The 23,037-nt window shown below is 41.1% G+C and overlaps 1 protein-coding gene and 1 long non-coding RNA gene across 8 annotated transcripts in view; one reads left to right on the forward strand and one right to left on the reverse strand.

Moving 5' to 3' along the window:
* TBC1D24 (TBC1 domain family member 24) overlaps nucleotides 1-15,978 on the reverse strand; it is a 102,564-nt gene extending 86,586 nt beyond the window's left edge. For all 7 annotated transcript variants that reach the window (XR_010984087.2, XR_010984082.2, XR_010984085.2 and 4 more), the window contains exon 1: nucleotides 15,840-15,978. The gene's annotated coding sequence lies outside the window, so the exon portion shown is untranslated. The remainder of the gene's footprint in view (nucleotides 1-15,839) is intronic.
* A 28-nt stretch (nucleotides 15,979-16,006) lies between these two features.
* Nucleotides 16,007-22,730, forward strand: LOC137425296 (uncharacterized). Its single transcript, XR_010984094.2, has 2 exons — nucleotides 16,007-16,146; nucleotides 22,292-22,730. It is a non-coding gene; the product is annotated as an uncharacterized LOC137425296 (long non-coding RNA).
* The last annotated feature ends 307 nt before the right edge of the window (nucleotides 22,731-23,037 follow it).

Below are 23,037 nucleotides of genomic sequence, written 5' to 3' on the forward strand. Positions count from 1 at the left end.
GTATTAATCAAATAACCTAGCCCCCTTCTCAAATTCCCAATCCATTCATATTGCGGCATAAGCCGCCCTCCAAATTATATGGCTTCTCTGCCAGCTGCAGCGCCCTTCTCAAGACGCCATTACGCACGCGGTCAAGTTGGAGAAGAAGGGAGGAGTGGCCAGGAACATAGGCGTGGCCCCATCAATGCGTCACGAGGGGAGGTAACAATGAACCCTCGTGCCCAATCCGGGCCGAGGCGTGTTCACCGGTAGGCGGAGCGAAGCGGACGCGGCTTGATACGCGAGGCTTCTAATAAAAGCGCGAGCGCGAAGCCTTTTTACGGAGATGAACGGGAGAGCAGATGCGGGGGAGATCGGTAGATGCGAGAGAACAGCGCAGAGGCGGCGAATATAAGAACATTGCATTGCATATAAGAACATTCCACCCATAACTTTGCCCTCAACATCGACGGTTTCCCAGTGTCCACCTCCCCTCACATCCGGAATCTTGGCATCATCTTTGACCAAACCCTCTCCTTCGACAAATACACTAAACAGATCACAAAGACAGCCTTCTTCCACCTGAAAAACATCGCCCGTCTCCGTCCATCCCTCTCCTCTGTGGCTGCAGAAACCCTCATCCACGCCTTCATCACTTCCCGTCTGGACTACTGCAATAGCCTCCTCTATGGTTCACCCTCAACAATCACCAATAAACTCCAATACATTCAGAACTCCGCTGCCCGTCTACTCACCCATTCCCGGACCCGTGACCACATCACCCCCGTCCTTTACAAGCTTCACTGGCTCCCCATCTCCCAGAGAATCCAGTACAAAATCCTCCTCTTGACCTACAAAGCCCTCCATAACCTGGCCCCATCCTACCTGGCTGACCTCCTCTCCAGACACACTCCCACCCGCAACCTCCGCTCTGCTGGTACCAACCTCCTGACCCCCCCCATCCGGACCAAATTTAGATCCTGGGGGGACAGGGCCTTCTCCATCGCTGCTCCCACCCTCTGGAACTCGCTACCTCACACCATCAGAGACTCCTCCTCACTCACCACATTCAAAACATCACTCAAGACCCACCTGTTCAACACTGCATTCAACATTTAACCCACAGCATCTAACCCCTGACTATCTCCTCTCCTTCTCCCTCCTTTGTGCTTTGAATATTTCCCTATTGATTCTTCTTTTTTTGCAATTGTCTTTATGTTTTGCTATGCGTTATGTTTTGCACTCTGTCAAAGCGTCTTTGGGCTTCCTGAAAAGCGCTATATAAAATAAATGCATTATTATTATTATTATTATTGCGCGGAGGATCGTTTGGGACGATCGTTTTCGATACGAACTGCCATGGTTTTGAGAGCGTTCGGCACGCTGTACGTACGCGCATTCCAGCCCCTCGCGTTTGTAAGGTCCGGTCGCGCGCCAACGACGTCAAGCTGCCAGCCGTCCTTCACCCACGGACCCGTAGCCTGGACCATCCCATCGCCTGGAACCATCTGCCTGGACCTTCCTCCCCAACCAGCTACCATTCCGTGTGAGTCTGTTTGTATTGTCATGGGCGTGTTATATAAGAGTGTATAAGGTTGCCCTATGTCCTTTTATTTCCTCTTCTTGTATATTCCCTTCTTTCGTTTCCTCTTGTAGATAGTTAATAAACCATATTTGTTCTTCCTTTACCCTTCTTATTCTTTGGTTCCTCTCATCCGGTCGCTTTAGTCTTTTCCCCATTGGGTACCTGTGGCACGATTTGGCCAACCGCTTTAAATCGGGTTTAGTCCCTTTGTTAACGGCTTGAGCTGCAGCTTGCTAAACCGCTCGGCAATCTTCCATCTTGTCCGTGGCTCGAGCAGGAGTATTGTCCTGCTTTGCGGAGAGGTTGGCGAAGGTATCTGGGACTCCATTGACCAGTCACCCTGGTCAACCTCAACCCCGCAAAGGAGTGCGATATCTGCTAGGACTCGGACGGCCAGTGTAATAGACAAGGGGATTAAACCCCCCTCGGTAAGGGGAGTGCCGCAACCGAGATCCGCAACAATAGTAAACAATATTTAGTAATGCACAATCACGGGTCATGGGGAGGGAAACAAGGAAGCAAAACACTTTTGTAATAATAAAATAATGATAACTCCTTTTTACCCGCCAACCAATATGCACCAGCAATTCCAAACGAATGAACGGGAGATCCTTAAATAACTATTTCCTTAAGGCTTCAGACACTCCGTAATATAAAGATGGTGTAAATATGGGGCTCGCAAAATGGGGATGACAGGACTCGGGGATAAATATGGGGATAAATATAAATATAAATATAAATATGGGGATAAATATTATCCCCAAAATGGGGATAAATATGGCTCGCAAAATGGGGATGACAGGACAATAGATTGTTTGGGCAAACCCATGCAGAGCCCGTCAGAACGATCAGGTCCCTTGCAGCCCAGCAAAAGACTGGGAGATGTCTCGTACCACTGGTTGAGAAGAGCGAGAGAGAGAAAGGGATGGCTGGCAAGGCAAGGCGTGACTCAGGCGTTCACGATGACCGATTGGGCGCAGCCTATCTCCACTCGAGTCAGGGCAATCTCCTCCTCTTTCTGAGTCAACCTTTATGCCATCAGGTCGGCATCACCAAAGACACGTCACACGTGTCTTTGACAGACACGTCAGACACGTCACACCCTTCCCCGCTCACTCACCATTAGATGCTGGCTGGCGGGATGACCCCGTATTTTCCCATTCTCACATATTTTGTGAGAATGGGAAAAATTTTGCCGCATATTTTGCGGCTAAAATTTGTGGCCTAGTAAGCACTTTAAAATAACACAAATTAAGACAGATTATGGAGGGCAGAATGGTAAATATTGTGTCAAAAAATGTTGGTAATTTTAGACACAGACATTGGGAATGGGAAACATCATCTAACTAGACACAAAAGCGACACATGTGTAATGTCACAAAATTACTTTACGCTTATGCTAAACATTCATTCAAGGAAATAACTGCTCTATTCTAAGCATTATTAACCCCTATGAGCCATTTTCACACGTGTGTGTGTGTGTGTGTGTGTGTGTGTGCGTGCATGCGTGCGTGTGTGTGTGTGTGTAGCTTCAAACACAATATGTTATTGTTCCAATTTACAAAGCAAATAATAATATTGCATTTGTATGTAAAACATTCTACATTCAAACACTTTTGGAAGAATTGGGCCTAGGCACGAGAATTTCAAAGACCTACAAAATAAGTAACGATAACAAAACAGACTTGACACAACACCATACAAATCACTCAAAAGTGAGAAGACTGCTAGTTCCGAATAAACACCATAAATTACCATTCATTTACTGGATCCCAAAAATGCACAAACACCCTTGTAGGATGAGGTTCATCATCGCAAGTAGAGAATGTAGTTTGAAACCTTTGTCGGGCAGTATAACAGCGGCGATGAAACTAATCTATAAATGCTTAAAAAACTACCATGAAAAAGTGAAGTTTTATTCTGGTATTAAGAAATTCTGGATCATTGACAATTCTAAACCTGTAATCGACAGCGTCCACAATATTAATAACAAGGGTAAAGCAAAATGTCTTTCAACTTTTGATTTTTCTACATTGTACACAAACATTCCACATGACAAGCTGGTAACCGCATTGGACAGAGCAATAGATAAATCATTTGCAGGAGGTAATAAAGTATACATTAATGTATATTAAAATAGAGCACACTGGTCTGTAAAGGATAATCAATATTCATGCAGTTTTTCAAAAAGTAAACTCAAAGAAAGTATTCGATTTCTTCTAAACAGTTTATTTACATTTGGCAACAAGATACTCCAACAGACAGTGTAGTCTAGTAGGAAGAGGGGGGTATCATGCACCCCCCAGAAATATACTTCCAATCAGTGTTACTAGATTGGAAAAATTGTGTAGAAAATGATGAGCTATGTTAAAAAGTTGTCAAAATGTCCCACGTATTATTTTTATGCAAATTAGTGCCGCCATTATCGAAATATCTAGTTTTACTATATCTCAGCCAATATTGCAGATAACTGAACAAATAAGGTGTCTTGACCCATCTTTTGAGGGTCAAAGATCATAATAAAACTATTCTTAAAGTGATCACATGTGTCTGTGTCATGCTAGTATGCAAATTAGTGCCGCCATTACAAAATATTCACATTTTTATCAATTAAGAGACTCCAGTATTGCAGATAACTGAATAAATAAGGTGTCTAGACCCATGTTTTGAGAGTCAAAGATCATAATAAAACTATTCCTGAAGTGGCCACATGTATCTCTGGCATGCTATTATGCAAATTAGTCCTGCCATTACTGCCATTTCCTATTTTCATAAATGTATTCAATACCTCCGTTAATAGTTCTGAATCTTCGTGGATGCCAACTGATATTGCTGGATATTCAACATCCAAACCAACAAGGTAAGAAGTTAACTCAGCTACACACACACACACATGTGGATGTCAGTTTCTGCATGGAATCAGAAACAAGCAGCATCACAGCTGAGCTAGCTAGCACCATTTTAGCTATAGCTAGCCTCTTAAAATCTACGTAGGGTTCCAGCTTAATTGTTGTTATCATTGCTTGTATCCCAAAAACATTTGTTAGCATCAAACATTAGGCTACTGTAGAACATGATGGTTGCATTCAGAACATCTGTTATCAGATTGAGAAGTCCAGATTTCATAACAGGGCACCTTTAACATTAATGGTGATTTCTCATTCATTTCTCTAACAGTGGTGGTAGAAGTAGACATTAAGTCGGCATGCCCAAAATAAAACGGAGTGTAGATCCTGCAGCCCACTAATGCTCTCCACCTGCATGCATCCTTCATGTGCCATCCATGTCTGATCATGGTCATTTTACACCCCTCACTAAAATCAAAGGAACTGCTACAGAAAAACTACAACAGCTTCAGAAGATCTGGAATCGACGTCTCCACCAATCACATGAGTCCCCATATCGTATGCAATCAGTGTGTGACCAGATCCCTACAACTCTCCCCGATGACCTGGAAAGTGTTGGGTATCACCGCAACTGTTATCAGCGCTTTACTAGCAACCTTCAGCTTCTGGGAGATGGTACAGAACCAGAACCATCAACCTCACAGCGGCATCACTCCCCTCGTAAATCAGGGGGTTCTGCTGGACCCATCTTCCTGCCAGAGTGCATTTTCTGTGACAAAGTAGAGATCAAAGATGGTCATCGCAAAACTGAGAGACCTGTATACTTCACATCTTATAACAACAAACAACAACAACATGCATTTTAAGGCCATTTTCCCTGCTAGAGCGGGGGTTAGCCTTGCGGTCCCCATGACAATCTTCTCCATTTTGCCCTATTTTCTGCATCTCTCCTTGTTAACCCCCTTGCCCGCATTTCTTCTTCCACCATCTTTAGCCAAGTCTTTCTCGGTCTTCCCCGTCCTCTACTTCCTTCTACATCAATTTCCATCACTCTTCTCAACCAGTCACTTTCATCCTTCCTCAACACATGACCAAACCATCTCAGCCTGTTCCTCTTCACAGCATCAATCACAGGCAATATTCCCATCATCTTTCGCAATTCATCATTTGTCTTCCTCTCTCTCAACGATACTCCGCACATCCATCGAACCATTCGCATTTCCACCCTTTCCAGCCTTCGTTGCTGCTCTACGTTCATCTTATAAGAACAAAGAAAATGCATGGGAGCAAATTGAATCACGGGCTGAGAAAATGGGTCTAGTTGGACTTCATAGACAGGTGAAAAGCAAAGACCTCTTTGCTTGTGAGGCCAAACACCATCCGTCATGCTTGAAATCTTTCCGCACAGCATTCAGTAACTACGAGCGCGGGACTTGCAGAGCCGAAGGAGCAAAATATACCGAGCAGGCTTGCATGTCAGCCACCCATGAAAATGCATTCATCTCGGTACTGAAACACATTCAAACTCAGGTCGTCCAACAAAATGAGGTCCTACAGCTATCTTCCTTGCGCTTGCTCTATATCGAAGAACTTAAATCGAATGGGCACGAAAACTCAAATTATCGCTCCGAGAAACTACTGAAACGCCTACAGAATGACCCAATCAAGGAGCATATCCACTTCATGAAGGTTGATCATGACAAAGCTGATGCCATTTCTTTCTGGCTTGTGTACAGTTCAAATATCACCGTTTCCAATGCTCTTGCACGAGCTTACACTCTCCGAAGCACAGATAAGTACCAAAACGATGCTCTCCTACTTCGTCAGAATATTCTACAGGCTTTCAAAGAGTCCAAAGACCAACCCTGGCCGCCAACAGCTGACGACATGGAGCTCACTCCTGAAAATCTCCTACCCCCAGACCATGTCCGGTTCCTCAGCACGGTTATGGCTGGCAAGGAAGACATGGAGACTGAAAAGATGAAGCGTCTGGTATTCGCCATTGGGCAAGACCTGTGCCGTGCAGTGTCAGAGGGAAAATGGAAGTTACCAAAACACATTCTACTCTGTGTCAGGCACTTGTTCCGAAGCAGGGAGTTCACCATGATATTACACAGGCTTGGCCACTCTGAGAGCTACGATTTTGGCTTAGAGTTGGAAACTGCCCTGGTCAAGGTCCTGGACGAAGTCTCAACGTATCGGACACCCCAAATTGTGACAGGAGAGGGCAACCTCGTATTCCACTGTGAGTGGGACAACTTGAACAAAACCACTACCAATGTGCATGGCAGCAACATTGTCAATAGTGCTGCTGGGGGAATCATGGTGCAGGAAGTCAAGCCTGGGTTCGAGAGCAACAAGGTCCGAATGCTGCCTATCATTGACAAGTCGCAACAGCGTAGCCTGAAAGTCGACACACCAGAAACTCTCCCACCCTTGCACTTCACTCGCGTTGGCCCAAAGTTTCCTGATGGCTCATCATTCACACCGCCTGCAGAGAATAACGTAGTCTATGCTACTAAGATGCAAGAGTACTACATCTGGCTCTTCAGCAGGTGATTGTCTGTGATTTTTGTCTAGATCTAGAATTGGTTGTGACTGAAGTGCAATGCCCCTTTGTGTTTCAGGTTGAGGTGCGTGAGCTCCCCACAATCTACAGCAACCAGGAAGAGACTGATACAAGGGTGGTACTGTACCTCCATCATGCTGCTGCCCTCGGATACAAGAATGCTGTGGTCAGAACACCTTACACAGATATCTTCATGATTCTTCTCTACCATGCTCATGCCATCAAGCTGACTGTATACCTGGATACGGGGTCAGGGCAACATCGACAACTTCTCAACCTCTCTGAGCTTGCAGAATCCCTGGGAGAAGACTACTGCGCCACTCTTCTTGGGTTCTATGTGTTCAGCGGAGAAGACTGTACCAGTGCCTTCAAAGGGAAGGGGAAGGTGGGGCCCTTGAAAAAGCTGGAGAAGAACCCCAGGTTTCACAAGGCGTTTAGTCAACTCGGTGACTACTGGACTCTCAAGCCTGAGGTGCTGAGGCAGTTGGAGCAATTCACCTGTCTGATGTATGGACAGAGTCGTGAGTCTTCAATGGACGTCGTCCGTGCCAAGTTGCTACGCAAAATGGTTGGGGAAGACAAGAAACTCACTTCCAAGTCTAAGGTCGACCTGGCTCGACTTCCTCCATGCCAATCTGCTCTGAAGCCGCATGTCCAATGTGTGAACCACCGTGTCGCCTTGTACAAGCGAGCTGATGAAGCTATTCTGGAAAAGCCAAAACCCTATGATGAGGGGCAAAGATGGATGAGGACTGATAAAGGAGTGTTGAAACCAGTATGGTCCTGCGGTCCTGTCCTACCAACCTCGCTAGTTGATCTCCTGGACACTGGAGAGCGTGAACAGGAAGAGGAGGAGGACGAGGAAGGAGAGGACGAATTGGACTCTGACGATTTCATTGAAAACGATGAGTGATTCATAGTGGAGAAGCATTTACCTGACTGTTTATCTGGAATGGGAAAGAGAAGAATTCTATTATGATGTTTGACCCTTGTACTACAAAATAAATAAACATTGGTTAAAAACACAACAACATCTGTCTAGACACCTCATTTGTTCAGTTATCTGCAATACTGGGGTCTCTTAATTGGTAAAAATGTGATTATTTTGTAATGGTAGCACTAATTTTCATACTAGCATGACACAGACACATATGATCACTTTAAGAATAGTTTTATTATGATCTTTGACCCTCAAAACATGGGTCTAGACACCTTATTTGTTCAGTTATCTGCAATATTGCCTGAGATATAGTGAAACTAGATTTTTCGATAATGGCGGCACTAATTTGCATAAAAATGATACGTGGGACATTTTGACAACTTTTTAACATAGCTCATCATTTTCTACACAATTTTTCCAATCTAGAAACACTGATTAGAAGTATATTTCCAGGGGGTGCATGATACCCCCTCTTCCTACTAGACTAGTGGGCATACCCATGGGTTCAGATCCGGCCCCTTTCTTTGCAAATTTGTTTCTGCACATGTACGAGTTTGATTGGGTCCAGAACATGTGCAGGAATAAATTAACAACTGCACGAAGATGTGGAAACATCTTCAGGTTCATTGATGATTTGTTGGCAATTAATGATGGCTTTATATTTCAGCAGCTTCATGATGATATATATCCAAAAGAACTTGAATTAAAAAAGGAAAACTAAACTTCCACTTCAGTTTCCTTTTTAGAATTACAAATTAACATCCTTAATAATAAATTTCACACCAAATTATTTGATAAACGAGATGCTTTTCCATTCCACATTGTCCGAATGCCTTTCTTAGACGGCAACATTGCTAAAAAGATATTTTATGGTACGGTTCCAGGTGAAATAATTAGGACTGTGAGAGAAACCACACACAGCTCTGAACTTGTCAATAGATTACAACAACTAGTCAGACGTATGTTAGCACAGGGAGCTACAGTTGGTAGTTTTCTTTAATATCACAAAAAGACACCAAATCAAATTAGTAAAATACAATACGAATAGTAAAAATATTATTCATGAGATATTTATGTAAATACAGTACAATATAAGAATTAAATATACTACAAATCAATGTTGCTAGGAAACAGTGTTTGCTAGAATACGGCAGCATGCCAAAAACTGTTGTAGGTGACAGCTTGGACATTCGAAATACAGTTTGATCGAGAGGTAGGTGGTGTGGTCATGCTAGCTGGTAGACATGGGTTTATTTAAAGGTAAGATGTGCATGATTTAATGTATCATCATATTATGGAGTGTGTAAGGAAAGTTATAAAATATATATGATAATACATTAAATCCTATAGCGAGTTAATTGGAATAAGTGATGTTGCATTGACGAGTTGACTGACTGCCTGGACGCAACTGAGGTTGTGGATCTACTGATGTACCATCTATTGATGTGGATCCATTATCGAGGTTGTGGATCCGCCATTTGGAGAGGGCCTGGGCTGCAAGGATCGAAACATCGAGGAAGAACGGTGCCCAGCTGATGATCCATGCAGTCGGGAAACCAGTCAATTGCTTACAGGTTAAGGGTCTTGCTTTAGGTATAGGCACACAGCCGTAGTAATATATTGCTTTCTTGCATGACCTACAAAACGGGTGGACACGATTTTGGTATGAATTTATAGAGAATATTATAGGAAACATTCTGTCACTTTTCACACGAAAGATTTTGGTACGTTAATGAGCAATTTAGATTTTAATTAATTATTTACATGTTTAAAATGTGCGCGTATCTTCGAACGGAAAATCCCGGAAAATAACCAATCGGAAGACGTGTTCAATATATCATCGGCAATTGGCCAATGACAACCGCCGTACCGGAACGGTGCGGTAACGCCTTGAGACAACATGGCGGCCTCCAGTGATGAGGACGTGTTGTCTTCGAGTGACGAAAATACTCAAGAAAAAGAGTGTTTTATGTGCATCTTCCCATCCAAAAAGTGCAAAATTGTCCAATTTTCAGACAAAACATGGTCCCGTTTCTTAGAATATGTCAACAAATGGAAGTCTTTGGATGGTCCTCAAGCAGAAATTGCGAGAGATTACGTTGCTCAACACTCGGCAGGATTCAGTGCAGATTCGAACACAGCGCTGTCGCCAGCAATACCACTTCACGGAGGATTCCATCAGCCGTGTTACGCACGCTTTACAGACTCCCAACGTGTTGAAAGGGTGATGAAAAGCATGAAAAAGAAAGCCGATGACTTAGCCTCTGCGGGTAGGTTTAAAACTTGCACTTTATAAGGTTAAAATTTGTTAAAAATCAATTATTCTCCAATGTTCTTATATTACTGGTTTTATGGGTTTTCCACATTAATTTTTGTTTCTTTGTGTGTGTGTGTTTTCTTTTTATACAGCAACCGTGCCCCAAGCTGATGTCGGTGGAGGAAAAGTTGAAGCAGAAAATACTAAACCAACAAAGAGACGGGCTCTTCGTTCCAGCTTTGGTAGACCTCCAGTGCCAGCAAGATCACAGCATGTTCTACCAAACATATGTATCCTATGCCAGAAAGAAAAAAACTATAAGATGCAGATCCACCCGCAAGAGAAAAAAGGAACACCTCGTCACATGTTCAACCATAGATGCTGTCCATTTACAGCAAGCAGCAGAAGACAGTGGAAATGTGTCACTTCACATGCAGATTAAAGACAAGGATTGTGTGGCAATCGAAGTTAGGTACCACAACTCATGCTACAGGGACTTTACACGCTACCTGACCAGGCCAGCCAACACACAAACAGGAAGTGATACTTCTTATTCAGAAGCATTTGAAGTTTTCAGCAAGACAGTGAAAACTCGCATCATTGACAACAAAGAGATCATGAGACTTAAAAAAGTGAATGACTTATTCATCAAACAAATTAAGATAAGCCATGGAGTTGAGGCAAATTCATACAAGTCTGGATACTTGAAGCACAGGTTATCAAAGAAATTTCCACAGCTATGTTTTATAACACCTCACATGAAATCACAAGGAGACATCGTCTATGTTAATGACATTTCTACAGCTACTCTTGTGGAAAAGCAGACAAACCTTCAAGAAGCCACGCAAAGCACGACCCACAGTGAAATGGATTCGACAACAGATGACACAGAAGCACCATCACAAGCAGGCCACCAATCACAAATGGGCTATGTGTATGCTGATCCAAATGCACTGCGCAATACTTACATGACAGCATTAGATCTCAGGCAAACAATCAGAGAAGTCAAACCTACTATGCCATGGCCACCGACAGCAGAACATCTGAATTTGAAAGAGGCAGAAGCAATTGTGCCCTGCAGCCTATACAAATTTTTAGCATGGGCAGTTGGCGCATCTGACGAGCCAGACACGGAGAAGATGGTAGATGTATCTGCACCAATCCATAGAAAACTCCTGTCCATATCACAGGATATAATTTCTCTGGCTTCTAAAGGACGGAAACTGATGCCTAAGCATATGTCACTTGCTATGACAGTGCGTCATCTATCAGGATCAGCCCAGTTGATAGGACTGTTAAATGGTTTGGGACACTCTGTTTCAAACTCTGTGATTTTAAATCATGATACAGCACTTGCTACAGAAGAGGTTAGTCACGGTGAAGATTCCCTTCCATCCACCATACAGCCAGGGATTCCAAAATCACGTTAGTATGGGATAACAATGACTTTGGAGAAGAAACGTTATCTGGACATGGAACTACCCACAACACAAATGGCATTGTCGTCCAGAGTAATATCAGTCCAAGAACTAATCAACCTAGGTCCTCTAGCACTAAAGATCCAGCTGTGAAAAGAAAAAGAAACAGGTCAATGCAGCCGCCAGTGGTGAATCTAGCTACATACTACGGGGGGAAAAAGGAAGGTCCAGTGCCGATTGCAGAGCATGTTTCACTCCTTCAGTCTGCTAATGCACCCTTGCTGCAAAATCCTATGAAGGTCGACCTAGCCTACTACATTACAAAATTCAGAACAGACAAGATCTTGCCCTCTTGGACTGGATTCAACCAGCTCCTTTCCCAAGTTGAGGTTCCACCAAAGTCTGTAATAGGCTATTTACCTGTCATTGATGGGAGCCCCACAGAAATGGACACAGTCCTTACAATTCTGCAGAGAAGTGTCGAGATTGCCGATCAGCTAAGCTTGGAGACGGTTGTCGTTGTGATGGATCAAGCAATCTATGCGAAGGCACAACTGATTAGGTGGAGAAATGCACAGTTTATGAATAGGCTGGTCATACGACTTGGTGCTTTTCACACAGCTATATCCTTTCTTGGTTGTTTGGGAAAGCGCTTTAGAGATGCTGGCCTTCAAGATATCGTGATAGAATCGGAGATTGTTGCGACAGGCTCGGTAAATGGGGTGATGACTGGTAAGCACTACAACAGAGCAGTCAGAGCTCACAAGCTGGTGGTGGAGGCAATGCATCAAATGCGACTCAATGCTTATCTGGACACCATTCCTGAAGAGGCAAACAGAGTAAAACAGCTGATGGCAGACTTGGCCCAAGCCTTCCCCAAACCTGAATATCAAGAAATCTTGAATGGAGAAAGATTTCATCAGTTTGAGACATCTTACAGTCAATTCATAGAAGCTTGCAACAAGAAGCAGACCTTTGGATTCTGGAGTTCATATATTGAGATGGTAGAAGTTCTCCTGCTCTTCCTGAGAGGTACTCGTGAAGCAAATTGGGAACTTCACTTGGCAAGTGTAAGACGTATGCTACCATGGGTGTTTGCATATGACCACCTCAATTATAGTAGCTCCCTTCCTGTGTACTGGCTTGAAATGTCTGATCTTGCAACTACCCACCCAACAATACATCAGCAATGTCTGGAAGGTGACTTTGCTGTTCAGAGGAGCAATAATGCCTTCGCCAAACTTGCTTATGACCAAACTATTGAACAGACAGCAAACCGTGACTCAAAAACAAAAAGAGGTATGACAGGTTTTACAACCAGTAAACGAACTGTAAACAGGTGGATATGGTCCCATCATGCAAGAGGCTTAATCGTTCGAGAATGTGAGGCCATGGCAGGCAAAGAAGAGCAGAGCACAACACGATCAGATCTCCTGCAAAGCCGTATGAAACGGGATAAGGCAGATGTTAAGAAAATTGTGGATATAAACTAACAGTATGGTCAATCCTTTCGACTATGAACAAGATGAGCTGATACACATCACGTCAGGAGCAGTAGCGACACTAGATGTCCCAACTGATATGCAGACTGCGTATGAAAAGGGTGAAACAGAATTCACCAGGTTGTCCAGAGAGCGTCTACAAACAGGAGAAGTGGACTTGTTTGTCAGCATGAAACAAATGAAGCTGAAGACATTTACCAGTATGTCTAAGACTGTAAAACACAGAGTACATGGAAAGGATGTCTCCCTGAAAGCCGACAGAAATCTGCAAGCAAGACTGGTCGTGATTGGACGGTACAGGAATATTAATCTGCAGGAGCTACTGACGTATTTTTAAAAAATAACGTATACTTGATCTATGATGACATTTTGGGCCAGCGGTTCTCGTTTATGTGCAACATTTACGCTTGTGAAAAAAAGTATGTTGCTCGTGGTACTATAGCCTTTCATTTACCATCATGTTTGCCCCCACCCCAGAGGTAGGTCACTAAATCAAAAAACTAAAACGATATTGGTCTCTGGGCCCACAGTCTAGTAGGGGAAATATGTTTTGAGGTTTACAATTTAAATAAAGTTGAATATGGGATGTTGTGAAATTAACATCATTTACAGCAATCCTTTAAATGATTTATATTTAAGTTTAGGAACAACCAATACTGTACAATTAATTAAATGCATTTTTAAATAAGAATTGAATAAGACAAATTAGAATTGAAAATCATAAGAGATAGAATTGTGAGGAACAAAAATGAAAAACAAGATGCATGTGTGTATATATATGTGTGTGTGTGTGTGTGTGTGTGTGTGTGTGTGTGTGTGTGTGTGTGTGTGTGTGTGTGTGTGTGTGTGTGTGTGTGTGTGTGTGTGTGTGTGTGTGTGTGTGTGTGTGTGTGTGTGTGTGTGTGTGTGTGTGTGTGTGCATATATATATACAGTCACGTGAAAAAGTAAGTACACCCCATGTAAAGTTTTGACTTTTTCAACATATTTCAACATACAGCTAATTGATCTTCATTTCAACAATATTGATAGATAAAGGTGATATAATATAACAAATATCATGAAACATTTACATTTTGTAGTCCATTGTATAATTTAAATAAATATAAATGCAAATTTCGCATGTGGAAAAAGAAAGTACACCCCTACATTTATCACTACTTCAAATACCTAAAATTTGAATCTAGTGCACCAGCTCAGGTGCAAATGCTTATAACATCGTCAAAGAGGATCTTGGAGGAACCTGTCTTATTTAAACCTCAGACATTTAGTTTGGTTTGCTCTTTGTTGTTGAAGTGTGCGGCGTCACCATGCCTAGATCAAAAGAGCTCTCTGAGGCCTTCAGAAAGAAGGTTATAGATGCCTACGAGTCTGGGAAGGGATTTAAAAAGATCTCCAAACAATTTGAAATCAATCATTCGACTGTCCGGAAGATCATCCACAAGTGGAGAAGATTCCAAACAACTGCCAACTTGTTCAGGCCAGGCCGCCCCAGCAGGTTCAGCCCGAGAGCAGACCGCAAGATGCTGAAAGAAGTCTCTAAGAACCCCAGAATGTCATCACGGGACCTACAGGTAGCTCTTGTCACTGTTGATGTCAAAGTGCATGAGTCTACCATTAGAAAGAGGCTGCACAAATTTGATCTACATAGGAGGTGTGCCAGGAGGAAACCTTTGCTGTCCAGAAAGAACATCAGGGCAAGACTAAAGTTTGCCAATGAACACCGAGGCAAAGACCAGCACTTCTGGAACAATGTGCTCTGGACAGATGAGTCAAAGGTAGAGCTACTTGGCCACAGTACCAGAAGACATGTTTGGCGAAAACCAAAGACAGCATTTGACCACAAGAACCTGATACCAACTGTAAATATGGTGGAAAATGAATGGTGGTGGAAATATTATGGTTTGGGGCAGCTTTGCTGCATCAGGGCCTGGGCAGCTCACCACCATAGAATCCACTATAAATTCTTCATTGTACCAGAGGGTGCTTGAGAATAATATGAGGCTATCTGTCGGAAAGTTGAAGCTCAACCGAAGGTGGACCTTGCAACATGACAATGACCCTAAACATACCAGTAAATCCACCAAGGTATGGCTGAAAAGAAAGAAATGGAGGGTTCTGGAATGGCCAAATCTAAATCCCAAATGGCCAAAGCCCGGATCTAAATCCCATCGAGATGTTGTGGGGGGATTTGAAACGAGCTGTGCATGCAAGAAACCCCTCAAACATCGCACAGCTGAAAGAATTCTGCATGGAGGAGTGGGCAAAAATTTCTCCCAGTCGATGTCAGAGACTTGTAGACAGTTATAAGAAACGCCTACTTTAGGTTGTTTCTGCCAAAGGGGGCAATACCACCTATTAGAGCCAAGGGTGTACTTACTTTTTCCACATGCGAAATTTGCATTTATGTTTATTTAAATTATACAATTGACTACAAAATGTAAATGTTTCATGATATTTGTTATATTATATCACCTTTATCTGTCAATATTGTTGAAATGAAGATCAAATAGCTGTATGTTGAAATATGTTGAAAAAGTCAAAACTTTACATGGGGTGGGTGTACTTACTTTTTCACGTGACTGTATATGTGTATATGTGTGTGTGTGTGTGTGTGTGTGTGTGCGTATGTGGCTGTGTGAATGAGAGAATTGTGAGGAACAGAAATGAAAAAACGAGATGTGTGTACGTGTGTTTGTGTGTCTGTGTCTGTGTGTGTTGATCTGACAGGGTCATGCATTTACCTCTGAGCTGAGATGTCTAGTTGATTCTCAACTCCACTATCAACTGCCGGGTTGTTGCTTCGCAAGCAGAGCGTTGCATCACAAACTGCGCCGCTTCTCCGAAGGATGTTAAGCCAGACGTCCCATTTGCTGGCATGAGCTGGCGGACGTTAAGGATCTCATGGTGTCTTTCACAAAGAGTGGGCGAGTTCTTCCCAACACCCTGGAACAAATTCCAAATTCCAGCCCAGTGGAACGTCAAGCCTGTCCAGCCTGTTCATGAAAGACTTCGGACAGTCTACTCTCCTGTGGCCGACCCTTCAAGAAGGTGAGAATAATTGGAGCCATGTTATCACAACACGCTAAATGTCGTATGTTGCAGGCACACAAAGTGAAAATGGTAAAAATATATATTGGGATTAAATAAAGTACGGCTACAAATATGAATATAAAAATAAATCAACGACGAGGGCGATCCCGTTATAAAGATCAACACCTATTAACCGACCCGTTGTATTCAAATTGATCGCAAAGAGCGCGGTTAATAACACATTCCAACCTTTACCCTCTAACAGGGGAATGAACTTCCCAGGGGATTGTAAAACACACAGAGCGTTATCAAAGGCAAACAAATCCTTATCAGCATCACGTGTCACGCACAGCCAGATGAGATGAACGTGCCACGGCGATCCACGACGACACCAGAGCTTCCCTCACAACCTTTGGGAAAATCGACTGTGTAATCGTTTATACCACACCCGACCATTATTTTATCATTCTGTGCATTGCATTGCACTGAACATTCCTTCCTCTTAGATTTCCTATTTCCTCTTCCTCATTCTAGGCTTCGTCCTCTTCTTCTTCTTCTTCTTCACAATTAGATTTTAAAATTTAAATGGCGTTTTTAGACACGCTCGGCTCTCGATATGCCACCAATTAATCACGTCGGCAGGAGCCGACAATTTCCGTCAGACTTTATCGAGTTTACCCGTTTCTTTAACAAATTTTAAAATCGATTGGCAGAGTCGAGGGTGGTTACGGTTCAACCAAAATACTATATCCGGTATACAGTAAACCTCCCAGCTGATCCCCATATGAATATCTGTCGTACAGCTATTGAAAAAGGCGAGATCTGTTGTGTCCCCGTACCGTCCCGAGGACATTGTATAAATAGCAGAGATGTCAACAAGTATCTTTAGCGTTTAGGCAAGTCTCAAGTCTTTCATAGAAAGTCTCAAACAAGTCTCAAGTCTTTCATGGCAAGTCTCACGTCTTTCAGGGCAAGTCTCAAAGCAAGTCTCAAGTCTTGGAGGGCAAGTCTCAAGTCTTTCAGGGCAAGTCATTTTCAGTCTTTCAGGGCAAGTCTCGTTCAAATCTCAAGTCTTTCAGGGCAATTCTCAAAAGTCAAGCCTTAAGTCTTTCAGGGCAAGTCTCAAGTCTTTCAGGGCAAGTCTGAAGCAAGTCTTAAGTCACCGTGTATTATTTCAACTTGTGTCAAGTCACACATTTATTCATAAACCTTGGAGTACAATTAAGCTATTAAGGAAATAAGACACAGGGCTTCATTCACTGCAATGTATGTTCTGAAAGGCTGTTTAACTCCAGTTTTTATTTGTCAACTTCATGCAATGTACATTTTTGTTTTGTTCCAGGCAAAAATAAATTTGTGTAAAATTTACTCCTCATATCTAGTGTATGTTACATAATTATGTACATGACACTATTCAGTAATCTCAGCTTATGTTTAAATTGTTTACATGTAGAACCAAAGCATTCAATGTGGAACGGAAAGTAGATTTTATTCATTCACTTCTTTGTTTGTTATGTTCATTACAATGAAACGTATAATCAAGAAGGGGGTGGGACTCTATTGAATTAGGTAGGGGGGCAGGACGCTGAGGAAGCAGAGAAAGGGCGGAACATGAGAAAATGAAACATATAACGTATTAACTTCATTTGTTGTAGTGATATAATTCACAATTATTGACAAAGTCGTGAAATAATTTACAATTGCTGACGGAGTCGTGATATAATTTACAATTAGTGACGAAATCATGATATCATTTACAATTAATGATGAAGTTGTGATATAATTTACAATTATTGACAAAGTCATGATATAATTTACAATTCCTGATGATGTCGTGATATAATGTACAATTATTGACGAAGTCATGATATCCTTTGCAATTATTGATGAAGTTGTGATATAATTTACAATTATTGACAAAGTCATGATATAATTTACAATTCCTGATGGAGTTGTGATGTAATTTACAATTATTGAGAAAGTCGTGATATAATTTACAATTACCGACGGTCGTGATATAATTTACAATTATTGACAAAGATGTGATTTAATTTACAATTACTGATGGAGTCGTGATATAATTTACAATTATTGATGAAGTCATAATATAATTTACAATTACTGACGGAGTCGTGATATAATGTACAATTATTGACGAAGTCATGATATCATTTACAATTATTGATGAAGTATTGATATAATTTACAATTATTGACAAATTCGTGATATAATTTACAATTATTGATGAAGTTGTGATATTTACAATTATTGATGGAGTTGTGATGTAATTTACAGTTATTGAGAAAGTCGTGATATAATTTACAATTCCTGATGATGTCGTGATATAATTTACAATTATTGACAAAGTCGTGATATAATTTACAATTATTGATGGAGTTGTGATGTAATTTACAATTAGTGAGAAAGTTGTGATATAATTTACAATTACCGACGGTCGTGATATAATTTACAATTATTGACAAAGATGTGATTTAATTTACAATTACTGATGGAGTCGTGATATAATTTACAATTATTGATGAAGTCATAATATAATTTACAATTACTGACGGAGTCGTGATATAATGTACAATTATTGACGAAGTCATGATATCATTTACAATTATTGATGAAGTATTGATATAATTTACAATTATTGACAAATTCGTGATATAATTTACAATTATTGATGAAGTTGTGATATTTACAATTATTGATGGAGTTGTGATGTAATTTACAGTTATTGAGAAAGTCGTGATATAATTTACAATTCCTGATGATGTCGTGATATAATTTACAATTATTGACAAAGTCGTGATATAATTTACAATTATTGATGGAGTTGTGATGTAATTTACAATTAGTGAGAAAGTCGTGATATAATTTACAATTACCGACGGTCGTGATATAATTTACAATTATTGACAAAGATGTGATTTAATTTACAATTACTGATGGAGTTGTGATATAATTTACCATTATTGACGATGTCGTGATATAATTTACAATTACTGACCGAGTCGTGATATAATGTACAATTATTGACGATGTCGTGATATAATTTACAATTATTGATGAAGTTGTGATATAATTTACAATTATTGACAAAGTCGTGATATAATTTACAATTATTGATGAAGTCATGATATAATTTACAATTACTGATGGAGTCGTGATATAATGTACAATTATTGATGAAGTCATGATATCATTTACAATTATTGATGAAGTTGTGATATAATTTACAGTTGCTGAGGGAGTCATGATATAATTTACAATTATTGATGAAGTTGTGATATAATTTACCATTATTGATGATGTCATGATATAATTTACAATTATTGACAAAGTTGCGATATAATTTACAATTATTGATGGAGTTGTGATGTAATTTACAATTATTGAGAAAGTCGTGATATAATTTACAATTACCGACGGTCGTGATATAATTTACATTTATTGACAAAGATGTGATTTCATTTACAATTACTGATGGAGTCGTGATATAATTTACAATTATTGAAAAAGATGTGATTTAATTTACAATTACTGATGGAGTCATGATATAATTTACAATTACTGACGGAGTCATGATATAATGTACAATTATTGATGAAGTCATGATATAATTTACAATTATTGATGAAGTTATGATATAATTTACCATTATTGACGATGTCATGATATAATTTACAATTATTGACAAAGTTGTGACATAATTTACAATTATTGATGAAGTTGTGATGTAATTTACAATTATTGAGAAAGTCGTGATATAATTTACAATTACCGACGGTCGTGATATAATTTACATTTATTGACAAAGATGTGATTTCATTTACAATTACTGATGGAGTCATGATATAATTTACAATTATTGATGAAATCATGATATAATTTACCTTTACTGATGGAGTCGTGATATATTGTACAATTATTGATGAAGTTGTGATATAATTTACAATTATTGATGAAGTCATGATATCATTTACAATTATTGATGAAGTTGTGATATAATTTACCATTATTGATGATGTCGTGATATAATTTACAATTACTGACGGAGTCGTGATATAATTTACAATTACTGACGAAGTTGTGATATAATTTACAATTATTGACAAAAAAATAATCCATGTCAAATGGCATTTAAATCATCACGAAATCATTTAATTGGGTCAGGACTGGAACGCAGCCAAGTTTCCCAGATTTGACATCTATCGATAACATGGTATCAATAAAGTTGTTCTTCCCACGTTGGTAAGACTGCTGCTTGCCACTTGGACGTGGTGTACTCTACGCTGGCTGGAGAGTGGACACTCCCTTTAAACTTGGTAGAGAACGCTATGCGATCCAGCGGCAGTAAGCGCTGACGTGCTGCACATGTACAATGTACACGTACAAGGTATATGTCATTATCCGAACCGTGCACACCAATGACTGAAAATCATTTACCATTTACTTTAAACACCGTTTTAATGCAATGCTTAACCAACGATTATTTTCCGAACATTGTGAACAAGTCATTATAAACTCAAGTCTAATGTAAGTTGCAAGCAAGTCGGAAGTCCCCAGACATCATATCCGAGTCTCAAGTCAATTTTGTCAAGTCGCAAGTCACAAAATTTCGCGACTCGAGTCCCCAACTCTGATAAAAAGGTGTTCCAAATACAGTATTGGGGAACCTTCAAACGCTCGCAGTACCCAGTTGCGTGACAACCTATCTTGCATATACAGTATTGTCAACCGTGATGTACTGTTGTCTGTCTGTGCGTTTGTCTGTCTTCCGTTTACTGAGGCCGTATCCTGCACTGCATTTGAAAAGCTGCTGATTGGTTATTTTTCTATTTTATTTCGCCTCTAAGCTGCCTAGCCTGGGTTCGAATCCCAAACCAGCTATAAACGGTCAGTTCGGTGTTTCACATGCAGGGTGATTCATCAATGCGTCGGATGGACGTTAAACTGGGAGTCCCGTCTGCCAGCATAGGATGGTGAACGTTAAAGATCCCATGGGTGTCCTTAGCAAAGACGGCGAGTATCGCCGGCACCATGTCCAAATTCCAAATTCCTGCCCTAACTAGGCGAACGTCAGGCCTAGTCAGGCCGGTTCGTGAAAGACTTGGGCCAAGCTTCCCCAAGCCGACCCTACAAGGTGGGATAATAGTGGCCGTTGAAGAGAAACAATTCATTTCATTTTTATTGATGCAATATAGTCAGTCACTTTATTGTTCCTTCCAGCAATCATTAAAATCAACATGAACATCTGAATTAAAGTAGATTTAATACAGATCTTCATGATTTTCAACATGGACATCAGATTCTAACTGTTTGCCCTCGTTTTGCACAAATCCATCCTCCGCCACCCGATGTTACACCACCATTTTGCGGTTGGAGTTATTGCACCGTAGCTCAATGGAATACTGCTCTCCCCTCTGGGCTGGTGCTCCTGCCTCACACCTAGCTCGGCTTCACGAGGTTGAAACCAAAGCTTTTGGAATCTCCCGGGATGAAGCTATCTCTGAGGGCCTTTCTCTCTCTCACCGCAGGCAGGTTGGTGGTCTTTCTGTCTTCTACCGACTCCTCTCCGGCCTTGCTCCCCCAGCTCTCTCTGTGCTCTGTCCCCCAAATATTCCTGCAGGACGCACAAGATCTGCCAGCAACCCTCCTATGGTTACACTGCCAAAATCAAGACTCTCTGCTCACCTTCACTCCTTCATCCCTCTTTTCTCCTGCCTCTGGAACAAACTCCCTCACTCTCTTCAATCCCACTCCTCCCTCCAGGTCTTTAAAACAGCTGTTCACCACCATCTCTTGTCTTCCCCCATCTTAAACCTTGATATTTTCTACCCCCGTTAAAACACCCCAAATCCGCCTTTCAATCCCCAACTTCTTTCCTGAAATTCCTAGTAGTGAAATTCCTAGTAGTGTTCATTTGCCTTATACCGTGTACCCCTCCCTCATCCCCATCCCTCCCCCTTCCACAGGTCTACCGACGTTCTTGTTCTCTACTGTTGTTGTGCTTGTGTGCTTCCCCCTCTCCCCCTCTTGTCTCCCACTCCCTTCATTGTATGTTTTATGTGTCTGTGCATGTTTTCATGTTCAATGTGTTAGCTCTTATACGAGCCTCGATTCTGTATAACAATTTTTTTTTTTTTTTTTGTAGATCAGAGCTTCAGACCATGACCAACTGGCTAGGCGAGCTAGGTGGTGTGCAGCTGGCAATTAAAAGATTCATATGGGGTCAGGTATGGCGTACACATTGAAACGGACTTCATGGATCATGGACTTCATTCACAACGAGAGAGTTCATGGATCATCTTACCCCATGCTGTCTTGAGAAACAAGGACATGGGCGGGGTCTACGAGCAGCAAATTTGATTGGTCATGATGACGTAAAATACATTAATATTTTGTTCAAGTACTGCTAAATTGAAAGGTGTTGAAAGTGCCAAAAGGCAATTTGTGTTCTACATTGTTCAAGTACATAATTCAATTGAAATAAAATAAAGATTTTAAAGGTTGTAGAAAAAAAATCCGGAAGTTTACAGCTTCCACAACAAGGGTAGAAACCAGAGTGCTTTTAAAGGACCCACAGATATACATGAAGGGCTCTGGACTGAATGGTTTCCAATTTTTTGTGGTTGCTATGGACATACAGTATCCCAAAATGCTGCCATAGTCAAATTTAAAGTGGATAAGAGCTTTATATAAAAGTAAGAGACTTTCCTGATGTGCTGCCCGAGTTGTACCGGTTATGCTTCATACAAGATTTTTTGTATGCATAGTCGAGGCTCGTGGAAGAGCTCGTATATTGAATGGATCAGGACGTAACAGACATAAACAGGACGCAAAGCACGCATGCATGGGGTGGACAACATGGGCACAAAGGAAAAAAGATGAATGCCTTTT

This window comes from Myxine glutinosa, chromosome 1 (assembly GCF_964187855.1).
Source record: "Myxine glutinosa chromosome 1, kmMyxGlut1.1, whole genome shotgun sequence".
NCBI classification, from domain to species: Eukaryota; Metazoa; Chordata; class Myxini; order Myxiniformes; family Myxinidae; genus Myxine; species Myxine glutinosa.